Genomic DNA, 12,519 nt, shown 5'->3' on the forward strand with positions numbered 1-12,519 from the left:
CATAACGACCAGCACTGTTTTAGTCTGGTGTGAATCTTTATCGCAGCCTTTCTTCAACGCCAGGTTGCGTTCCAGTCATTAAAATGATAAAAAGAGCGCCGAACAAATTTCTCAGATGAACGCACAGTTACGCGGCATCAGCGCATGGCGCACGCTGCCGGCTGCTGCCAAGCATCACACCCGCTCGGTAGGAGAGCCGCGCAAGGCGCCGCCGCGCGTCGCATTCGAGAGGAACGGAGTGCTGCAGCCGCAGTCAGGGAAACTGACATGCACAAACTATAGGGAGGGACACGCATGCGCCCTCCGCTATCTCGACAGCAGGCGCTGGGCCGGAAGGTGTCGCACCGATAGCTATCGCGCACCACTCGCTTGGTCCGGTTTATTCTGTGGACGCCTGTACGTTCTTTATTCGGTTAGCGGTGCTCGGCCGAATTACGGCAAGCGAATGGCCGCAGTATATTTGGCAACCGGTGTTCAAGAGGAGACCAGCCCGGGTAAGGTGTAGAGTTATACGTCATTCTTTCGGAATGCGGTGTACAGCTGAAAAAATAAAGCAAAGCACGCGTTACAAAAAAAAAAAAAACGCGTCATCCCTATTTCATATTTGCCGCGCTTTCGAGGCGCTTTTTCAAAGAAAGTGCTACGAGTTGTGCCGCGCCTCCGCCAGATGGCGCCACGGGTCCCGCGACCGAGAGACGACGCAGTGAAACATCTCCCTCGCGAGGGGCACGATCAAATGCAGAGCATTTCCGGGGGCGCACGACGTTAAGTAGTTTGTGTTACGTTAATGTTCTTGCACTTGTGGCAACTGTTGACGAGAGAGCGCTCGTCAGCAGTAATTTGAATGAGTCAACTATATAAGGCGCGTTCGTAGCGTCCCATTCTGTGTCGGCTTTGTGGCGTAGTGGGTAGAGCACCATGTACATTGCATTCCGCCCGCAGGGTCGAGGGATCGAAACCGGGTGCCGGATAGTATTTTTTTTATATAGTAGCGAGGGGTGCGGTGCGGACTACAGACGTCAACGCGGGTGACATCGTGAGTTACTGAAATGCTCTGCATTTAAAACGGCACGCGTCTGGATTCATGCACAGACCTGTTTGGAAGGAGACCGGCCTGTTTAGGACCGGTTTTTCCATGGGTGAAGAAAAAGCCATTAGGGAGCCTAACGAAGCAGACGCGTTTTGAATACGCTCAGTGTTTTTGCGTTTTAAATGAACGCGCTTCGTTTGTCAAGCAGTAATTAGTGTTCTAGGTGAACGCGCAAGGTGGAAGGACTCACTGGACATTAAAAGGGAACCTTTTTAGGACATCGAAATGCCATTTATTGCCACAAGAAGACTGTGCCACAACGACGGGTGAGCTAAGGCTCACCAGTCATAGCCGCTACCACGCCTCGCCCGCCGGCTTCGTCGACGCATGAGCTCGGGGCTATTCGCCCCCTCAAGAAATGGAGACCACTGGAGACATCGACCCGGCAGAGATGTTCGACCCGAGGGGGCGGTGGTTCACCAAAATAACTAGCCTTAAAGGGCGTCGAACAAGCGGCCACCACGCAGGAGCACAACCGGCGCCATGTCAAGGACTCGCCACCAAAGAAAGGCAAGGGCCCCCAAAAGCGCAACTTTGCGGCTTTTCTTCCTACAATAATACTGCGAAAGACAATGTTGCACTATTTTGTTGGTGATAAACGTTGAAGAGGCTAAGCTCGTGCATAGGTAGGCTCAATTTCGTGCCCTGCACTGTTATTTCATGGAATTTTATTACTCCCTATTTAGAAACAATTATGATTTTGAATTTTCGATAACAAAAGGCCTTGTGAATGATGAAACCTGGAGGTTAATTTAGTTGCGGTGTTTGTGGGATATGACTCATTTGGTTAAACATAATCGCCAGCATCGTGGCAAACACGGATTTCGTCAGGTTTTTTTTGTTCAACGCAGCTCGTTCAGTTCCAGAACGATTTGACTCTAGCGATAGATAAGCCGAAAGTACTTGACTCAATTTTCTTGGAATGCAAAAAAAAGCATTTGATGGTGTTTCATATCACCCTCTTGTTAGTACATTGCGGGCCATAAAGTGAATGAATCGGTTATTGCATGGATAGCCCAGTATCTCTCTCTCTAAGACAGCAGTCGGTCGCTCTCAATGGTTCTTCGTCCGGATATGTTCCCGTGACCTGAGAAATTCCCCAAAGCTCAGTAGCGGGCCCTCTTTTTTTCTGTTATATGTAAACGTTATTACTATTGGCTCCAAATCTTGGTTCGAAATGTTCGGGAATGACTGTGTAGTTTACAGGACTACAGCGAATGAACATGATTCCGAATACCTGCAGCATGATTCGAATTTAATAACATCCTGGTGTGCTGATTCAGAAAAGTCGTTGAATGTTAAAAAGTGTGTTAACGTCACCTTTACAAGAAAACCTTCATTACAATTGAATACGTATACCGTGAATTACGCTGCTTTAAGAACGGCCGGGTAATATATATACCTAGAACTTTATTTAACGGGTGGTTAGAGGTTAAATAGGCAGGTTCACAACATAAAAGTTACCGCTGCAGGTGTTTCTGGTTTTCTGAGACAAATTTCAGCGAACCTCTATCTAGCTTAAAAGAACAACCGTATTTCGCTCATGTGCGCTCGATGTTGTAGTACGCATGTGTTTTCTGGAATCCCTACATCAAAGAGCTGGTTGATACGCTCGAAAACATACAAAATAGGGCAGCGCGATTCCTATTAGGTAATTGGCACTGTCAAATTAGCATGAGGGAAAATAAAAGTAATCTTAAATGGTAAGACGTGAAAGAAAGATCACAGACGAAACCTCAGGTTGAAATGTTTTCGTAGTATCTATCATTCGAAAGCTGGAATAAAAGATGAGAAGTTTACCGAAGCGCCGTTCTACATATCCCAAAGTGGGACCGCTAGCTTAAAGCAAATTATTAACGTTCCTTTGAAGGTGACGCCTTGCGCAATACGAGAGTGTAATTATTTTCCACGTATTATTGTATCCACGGTTTATAATGACCATTGTCACAGCGCTTTGTAACCCGCCGCGGTGGCTCAGTGGCTGAGGCGTTGCGCTGCTGAGCACGAGGTCGCGGGTTCGATTCCCGGCCGCGGCGGCCGCTTTTCTGATGGAGGCAAAAAGCAAAAACGCCCGTGTGTACGAGATTTCGGCGCACGTTAAAGATCCCCAGGTGGTCAAAATTAATCCGGAGCCCTCCACTACGGCGCGCCTCATCGCCTGCGTTGCGTCGGCGCGTTAAACCCTACAATCAATCAATCACAGCGCTTTGTAGAATTATTTTGTTATCTGTTCTCAAATTTGATGCTCAGTGTTATGTATCATCTCCCTGCTGTAATGCATGCAAAGGCGAAGCAGGTACGAAATAAATAAATAAAAATAAATAAATACACCTGCGGAGCCGCAAGTTCGCCTCCGATGGGTTGAGAACCTTCCACATTCAAATTCCACTAATGCAATATTTATTGTTTTATTCGTTGCAGTATGCAAGGTTTGCTGTATGAATATAGTACCATGCGATGTTATTGGTTTGAAACAAATTATGAAACTCTAGTCTTACGCCTTTCCTTGCGTGAACACAGAGGGATACCACTGCAGCCACCTGAAGCAGGACGTCATTCGCAACGCATCTAGAATTTTTTTAACGTAGTACGACATTATGGGAAAATTAAGTTTTTTTGGACTATTAAGCAGTGCACATACCTCATGAAAAATTCCCGCGCCTTCCCGCGAGGGGAACACGAGTAAATTCAGAGCATTGGGGCCTCAGTACTGGTTGAAGGCAGTGTTGCTTCCATCGCTTCTTCCGTGATGCTGGAGTAGCAGACACGAGTAAACGTGGGCACGAGCGTCAACCGAGGAAGGAAAGAGCAACGCAGTGACTGAAGCACGAGCGACCGCTAGCCGCTTTATATTTGCAGCGCGCGCAGTAGAGGGAGAGCAGTACGGGGGGGGGGGGGGGAGAGAGCGCGCATGCGCAAGCAGCGCGCGCCCTTCCACGCCCCACCGCGCTGCTATCCCGCACTTGTTACGCCGAGACCGCGACGGAGCGAACGGGCTAACTTCAACGCATGCGCGCGCCAGCTGCTGTTGAGAGAGAGGAGGAAAGGAGGAGAGGCGCACCTGCTGCGGACGCGGAGCTGTGGACGCCGTCCGACGCAGGAAGAGGCGAGGCTAAGAAATGCTCTGCATTTAAAACAACATGAAAAATAGATTGAAAATGAAAGTACTTGTTTGATCTCTCCTAGGATCAGCCCTGTGAAAGACCATCAGAAAGTTGATCGAGTAGAAAACTTCTTTGGAAGAAAAATGAGCAAAAACTAGACACACTTTTTGTCGGAAGGAAATAATATTGAATGCTCCGGAGTGTTTTGTAGTGTACCAAAAGGCTTCGTAAAAGCATTCGTGCCGGTTTTGTATACAACAAAACTGGTCAAGCAACTGTTATAAAAATAGTTGATCTAGTCAGAACATAAGAGTGTTCAGGAAGATTGTCTGAAGAGAAATGAGCTAAAAGCGGCACTTTAATCTTCGTGAAATTCAACCCTTAAATCATGCGCCTTCCACCCCGCCCCCTCCTCATTCCCCGTTTATTACAGGTAAGCCACCCCAGAGAAGATATTAGGGCCCGGACAATACATCTATTCCAGCTCTGCAAAGAAATGAATATTTTCTTAATGCGACACTGAAAGAGGCACAGCAATTAATGGAACGGCCATTTGTGAGCACTGTTTAGTAAACGAATTTTGCTCTCAACTGACGCTGATAATTAAGCAAGGCTGCGCTGAAGGCTGGACGGCTGGTGTTGGCGCGCGGGCTCAATTTTATGTGGATGCAGAGGACCTAAAGTGGTGGGTTGCTGCTGCCAAGCACGACTGAGTCATCTGCTTGCGGTGCATGCAGTGGTCGTCCACCTGCCTCAGCACAATTAACGTACTGTGGCTGAACTCCAATGCGCGTAGCATGGCCGAACTTCCGGCAGCTTTACTCCGGCTCGAGTCCGACGACCACATCTCGGATGTCCTCCGATGGCCGTACTTCGGCCGCTTACGGGTGGCTTTGGAATTGCCGCTGCCCTACGGCTGGAATCAGGCCATGTGAACGTAATCCGGTCACCGGCCGACGGACACTGGCCGTTGGACAGCCTCGGGAGCACGGCCATGTACGGCCAAAAGGCCCACATTTCGACACGGGCCGAACATGGCTGCCGGAAAAAGGCCGTACAGAAAATCACCGGCGAAAGTACACCGGCTTGAGTTAGGCCGAACTGCCCTGTGCTGCCGGGGCTAACACATGGGTCTTCTCCGCCATCTTTTAAAGCCAGCAAAGGAAAATATTTTTCCGAGACTGTGGGCCCAGTGCCAAAATGAAAAGTTCACCCTGCCATGGTTCGCCAATGTCCTCGCTATCTTTGTACCGTCTTGCACGGAGCACACAGCTTCTGACTGCCATTCTACGAACGCCAACGCATTTTTACGCCCGAGGGCCACACACAATCCCGTTTCACTCGTGAAGAAGGCAGTAATTTCCACTCAGGTAAGCATCTCCTACAGTCGATCCCTTCACTCAGGCAGGCGGTCATTCAACAGAAACTCACGATGATGACAACGTATAGACTATTAGGATGGGTATTTACATATAAGGGATTTGTCCCGCCGACAGATGGTAATACGTACACTGCAGGAAAAGTGTACAAACCAACTGTCAGTTGTGGGTTGCACAAATGCCCGTGCACTACATTTCATTATATATATATCTATATATATATATATATATATATATATATATATATATATTATGTATTATTGATTTATTTATTGCTGCGCCCGTCTGTGTTATCGAGTGTTGTCTGTGGGCGAAGGGAGGCGCGTGTTCCGTTCTTTCTTTCTGTGCCGCATGTGTTATCTCTTCTGATAGGGATAGCGTTCCGAACTGACGTGAACAACCTAGAATAGTCTTCTCTGATCTACAGTGTTCTGGATACACTTCGACTATTCAAGAAACCCTCGCGCCGAGTAATAAATTTCCGCAGAGCAGATGCAGCGGCATTTTCGAATCGACGGGCTCGCCTTCGCACGTCACTTTGTTGACTGCTGCTTCACCACCTGTATTATTTTGAGTTGTTAGGGGAGCACAAGTTCGCTCCAATAAACTTGTTTCACCTTCAAGACAACTGCGTCGTCCTTGGCTTCGTGACATCTGGTGAAGGTGCTGGGAACTCACCCCTTATGCTCCCTACGACATCTGGAAGCCGCCAAGCCAGTCCAACAAGAGCCAGGCACCGACTGCAAGGATTAGTGCACGAGTTCGTTATTCTGCCAGAAGGGCCCAAGAGAATGAACGCTGCAATCAACACCATGGTACGGTTCGATTCTCGGCCGCGGCGGCCGCTTTTCTGATGGAGCGAAAAGCAAAAACGCCCGTGTGTACGAGATTTCGGCGCACGTTAAAGATCCCCAGGTGGTCAAAATTAATCCGGAGCCCTCCACTACGGCGCGCCTCATCGACTGCGTTGCGTCGGCGTGTTAAACCCTACAATCAATAAATCAATCAACACCATGGTGCGAGAAACAACGTCGCCAATCGTCCTGCAGCAGCCCCGGGAACCACCATTGTTCCGGGGAGCCCCCGCTGAAGACCGCGAAGAATGTTTGGAGAAGCTGGAGCGCGTCCGCATCTTTAACAGGTGGGACGATGAAGAAATTTCCGACATGCTTTTTTTTACTTAGAAGATGCAGCTCGAATTATGTTCGGGAACCATGAGAGTTCTTTGACCGACTGGACTCAATTCAAAACGAGCTCCTGAAGACCTTCTCTACCGTGGTGAGAAAAGAGCGAGCTGCGCTTTTGGTTGAAACTCGAACGCAGCACCCCAATGAATGTGTCGTCGTCTTCGTTGAGGAGATGAAGCGACTTTTTGCCTTGCGGAGCCCGAAATAACCAAAGAAAAGAAGCTCAGGTTTCTATTGCGAGGAGTGAATCAAGAGCTTTTTCTTGTCTTGTCCGCAACCCGCCGAGGACGGTGGCTGAATTCGCGTCTGAGGCGGCCGCGATGGAGAAGACGCTTGAAGTTTAGAACGAGGCAGTACGACCGCCCAGCCAATCCGATAGTTTCGGAGACGATCGGTGCCGGGGCCATTAGCTCCGACACACTACGCGAGACCATCCGTGAAGTGGTGAGGGAGGAGCTGCGGAAACGTTTCCCGACGACGCCGCAACCCCAAGTCGCTTGCCTAACTGACGTGATCCGGGAAGAAGTTCAAAACGCTTTGGGAACTTGTGTGCCATCCGAAGTACACTGCCAGCCCCAAGCTATGACGTACTCCGCGGCAGTTCGCCGCCCCGCCCTGCTCCAACACGTCGTCAGGAGGCCCTGCCCTGCCGCCGCCCACTGTCGCCCGCCCCACCCCCCGTAGATGCCGAGGAAGGCTGACGTATGGCGAACACTGGATAATCGTCCTCTGCACCACCACTGCAGAGAGGCCGACATACAAGAGACTTGGACTTCGTGGTTTCTCCGTCGACGCACCACGCCCCCGACCCCCCGCACGGGGCACCTTGAGCAATCTTGTTGACGGTGTTGGCGACACCGCGGACCCCGAGCCCCCATACTCACGCTGTAACCGACCGTGGTAACGAGTTTTAAGATGAAGGGCAGAAACTTCAAACGGTGGCCGTCGGAGCCCAGGTCAAGCTCCGGCGGATGGGCTCCCTGTCTGTTTACCAGGCAGGGAGCTCCGGGACCTCTCTCGGCATCAGGGTAAACCGAGCGAAGGAAGTACCCCCGTCCCCTCCTTTTTTCAATATCGCCTAGCTTTTTCTTTATCCCCCCAATCCAATGATCGGCCCCCTAAAAGGGGCCGCACCGAAGTACTAGCTAAAGGTAAACAAGAACATTTTCACAAATTTCTTGTCATTCACTCTGCAGAAACCACTCCTGTTGCAAAGAAGTCTGTCATTCTGTTGGCAAAGTGCATTGAGTCTGCTGTTGGTTCAGACTATGATGCTAAGAAACTCGCATCAGGTGATGTACTGGTCGAAGTAAAAAGGAAAAATCAGAGTGAGAACCTACTGAAACAGACGACGTTGGCCAACTTTACTGTCACTGTGACACCACACCGGACCCTCAACTCCTCGCAAGGAGTCATATCAGAGAAAGAACTAGAGTCTGACACGGAAGCAGATCTTCTGGAGGCGCTCCAACCTCAACATGTAACTGCAGTAAAACGAATCGTAATTCGGAGAGCAAACCAAGAAATTCCGACAAAGCATCTAATCCTAACGTTTGATCGCACACGCCTCCAGAAAAGGTCAAAGTGGGTTTTCTTAGCTGCAACGTACGACCGTATGTCCCAAATCCGAGGCGCTGCTTTAAGTGCCAACGATACGGCCATAGAACCCAATAATGCAGAGGGAAGTTGACATGTGCCAGCTGTGCTGAGACAGGTCACTCCTCAGAAGCTTGTGAAAGACCCACTCAGAAGTGCCCGAATTGCAGCGGACCGCACGCTGCTTATTCGCGTGCGTGTACACAATTCAAGGCCGAAAAGGAAATAATGCACATAAAAGTAAATGAGAACATCACCTATCCAGAAGTGCGCCAAAAGCACAAGCTGCTTTCGGCCACATCGTACGCAGACGCCGCCCGCCGGAGGTTGGGGTGGCGTTTGGTCAGCACGGCAACACAGTGCAGCCTTCTTGCTGACGTGTTGCTGTCCCAACCCCCAGCTGAGCAGCCACCTGCTGCCTCTACAACACCTGTAGAGGCTGCGGGGGCCCCGTCTCTTGCCGGACTGTCTTCGGTAGTCCAGAGTAGTCAGGAATCGCCCAGCGTGGCGACTCCAGCGAATGTGGCGAGTGCGATCACCGCTGGGAGCTCTGCCGCTCTCACTGTGTCCTCTCCACCGGCCCTAGGGGCACCCGAGGGCACGGAGGAGATGGACACGGTAGGGCCCACAGAAGCGCCCATCCTAGCCCCGCCGCTTGTCCCGCCCGCAGCGCTTGCGGCTGGAACCAAAGGCACCCGTAAGGGTGCCAAGTCCAGGGGGCCCGGTCCGCCGGGCACCCCCCGAACATCTGATGAGGAAATGGACGCCGGACCGTTCCTGTCTGCATCGCTTCGCAACGAACAGGCTGCGGCGTCCAAACCAACAGAAAAGCCAAAGAAACCCGCTCCAAGAATACAAGCCCCGATAGACAAAACATGAACCTACACACACATTCCAGTAGCTCTTAAAGGTACATAATGGGAACAGAAAATATCATCCAGTGGAGCTGTAGAGGCCTCCTTGACAATCTTGATGATGTCTACGAAATATTGCATTCCAATCAGCCAAGTGTGATGTGTCTATAAGAAACACATTTAAACTCCAAACACACAAATGTCTTGAATAGTTACATGGTATTTAGGAAGGACAGGGCTGGTGGTGGCACATCTTCAGGTGGTGTGGCCATCATTGCCCGAAAATCATTGGGATGCCACCCTATCCAATTACAGACTGTCCTTGAGGCTATTGCCATTAGAACCATAATTTTCAAAAGGCTAATAACAGTGTGCTCCATCTACATCCCTCCTGATTTCCAGCTTTCAAGCTCCGATTTCGAGGGCATTGTAGATCAGCTACCAGAACCTTTCATTCATATAGGTGACCTCAATGCACGCAACACTATTTGGGGCTCTCACCGCACAGATGCCCGAGGTCGCCTAATCGAAAAATTTCTAATATCTTCAGGAGCATGCCTATTTAACAAAAACAATCCTACATACCATAATATAGCACTCAACACTTGTTCACAACTCGACTTGGCCATTGGCTCTGCAGTACTCTTTCCATCGCTTGAGTGGGATGTTGGCACTAACCCATATGGTAGTGACCACTTCCCTACCTCACTAATATACATAGATAAAAGCCCTAGCAGTTCCCCTTCCCATTGCAAGTTTATAGAAGCAAGAGCAAACTGGAACACATTCACCGAGAGATCTCAACTACACTACACAGACATAACACACTTATCTGTAGAGAAGGCAACCCAGCTCGTCACGGAGTACATTCTCGCCGCCGCCAAAAATTCAATACCCCAGGCCTCTGGGGCCCCGCGCAGCCCGAGAAGGCCCTGGTGAAATGACGACTGCAAGCGTGCGCGGGAGGCCCAGAACAAGGCGTGGGGCATCCTCCATAGACACCCCACAAGTTTTAACCTTATTTCTTTCAAAAGAACGAAGGCATTAGGTAAGCGTGTGCACCGTGAGGCAAAAAGGGAAAGCTGGCGTGCCTTTCTCACATCCATAAATTCATACACGGACACCCACAAGGTATGGACCCGAATACGTAAACTAAAAGGACAACACACACATAGCCTGCCCTTGTTAGCACGACAGGGGACACTCTGGAAGATCAGGCTAACACACTTGCACAACACTTCCAACACGTGTCTAGTTCTGCGCACTATACAAACGCTTTTATGCAACACAAAACATCTGCCGAAAAGAAGCCTATACGCGACAAGAACAAGTCAAAGTCTGCATACAACTGTGAATTTACACTCCATGAGCTTAAGATTGCTCTTGCCACTTGTAAACCTTCTGCTCCAGGTGCAGACAACATTACATACACTATGATTCAACACCTACACGCAGACACCCTTGAGACACTCCTGCACCTATACAACCAAATATGGCAATCGGAGCACCTTCCAAGGCTTTGTAAGGAGGCCATAGTTGTGGCTTTCCTGAAAGAAGGGAAGGACCCTTCTTCTCCCGCAAGCTATAGACCTATTGCCCTGACAAGCTGCCTGTGCAAGCTCTTCGAGAAGATGCTTAACCGGAGGCTCATGTACTTTCTTGAGTACAATGGTCTTCTCGAGAGCTGCCAGGCAGGCTTCCAGGCAGGGCGATCCACAAACGATCAATTAGTTGCACTGGAATCTTACATTAAGGATGCCTTTATACACAAACAGTACTGCATGACCGTATTTTTTGATATCGAGAAAGCTTATGATACGGCATGGCGTTATGGCATTCTTGCAGACCTAAAATCCTATGGTGTAACAGGTAACATGCTGAACACTCTTTCCAGTTACATGTCTGAACGAACATTTCGTGTCAGAGTCGGTATGGCACTCTCAAACGTTCACGTGCAGGAGAATGGCGTGCCTCAAGGTGGCGTATTGAGCTGCACCTTGTTTATAGTCAAGATGAACTCTCTCCGAAAGCACTGCCGCCAAGCATATCCTGCTTGATGTATGTAGATGACGTTCAAATATCTTTCAAATCATGTAACATATCCATTTGTTAACGTCAGGTCCAGCTTGGGGTAAACAAACTTTCCCGCTGGGCAGATGAATATGGATTTAAACTTAATTCTTCTAAAAGTACTTGCGTTGTATTCTCAAAAAGGCAGGGCATCCTGCCCGATCCCGACATAAAACTCTTTGGTGACTCGATTCCAGTAAAAACAGAACACAAGTTTTTGGGTATGGTGTTTGACGAGAAACTCACATTCATCCCTCACATAAAACGACTCAAACAAAAATTCCTCAGAACAATGAATATTTTGAAAGTGTTATCTCACCAATCATACGGTGCAGACAAACAACTCCTGCTTCGACTATATGCCGCTTTGGTGGGGTCACGGTTGGCCTGCGGAAGCGTTGTGTATGGGTCAGCCACAAAAACATCACTTAAAATGCTCGACCCAGTGCTTCACTTGGGGCTTCGCCTGTCTTGTGGGGGCATTCCGTACCAGTCCTGTCCACAGTCTTTATGCAGAGTGCGACAAATGGTGCTTGGCGTACCAGCGAACTTATGTTGACCTCCTATATGCCTCCAAAATCTCGTCAATGAAGAACCATCCCTTTAAACCGGTTTTTAATGATACGTCCACAACTAAACTCTTTTTAAACCGCCTATCAATTTCCGTTCCCTTCTCGCAGAGAGTGAGGGGCGAGGTGACTATTCATGAGGTCTCCTTCTTAGACACATTCAAATCATCACACACTGATCTTGTAGCACCATGGCATCTTCGTCCTGTAGCATGTGACTTGTCTTTCGTACAATACAATAAGAACAGGACACCAAGAAGTGGGATTTTGCAGCATTTCATGCATCTGCAGAATACATACAGGGCTGCAGAGTTTTTCAGTGATGCATCTAAAACGTTCACTGCAGTGTCTTGTGCTGCGCATGGTCCCAATTTCGAAGTATGTAGAACAATGAATGTTAATACAAGTATTTTTACGGCCGAAGCATATGGCATATTTCTGGTTGTAAGTCACATATTTGAACATTATATTCCTACATCAGTCATTTATACAGATTCGCTGAGCGTCGTCCGTGCATTATCATCCGGAAAGTCATCAAAAACCATTTCATTAATCTTGTCTTTTGGTAGCTTATTCCTCAAACTTATTATGGTAGCTTATGGTAGCTTATTAATTATGGTAGCTTATTCCTCAAACCTTGGGGTGACTGTGTGTTGGGTGCCAGGCCACT

This window comes from Haemaphysalis longicornis, unplaced genomic scaffold (assembly GCF_048455015.1).
Source record: "Haemaphysalis longicornis isolate Haplotype H1 unplaced genomic scaffold, Haemaphysalis longicornis Haplotype H1 scaffold_1, whole genome shotgun sequence".
NCBI classification, from domain to species: domain Eukaryota; kingdom Metazoa; phylum Arthropoda; class Arachnida; order Ixodida; family Ixodidae; genus Haemaphysalis; species Haemaphysalis longicornis.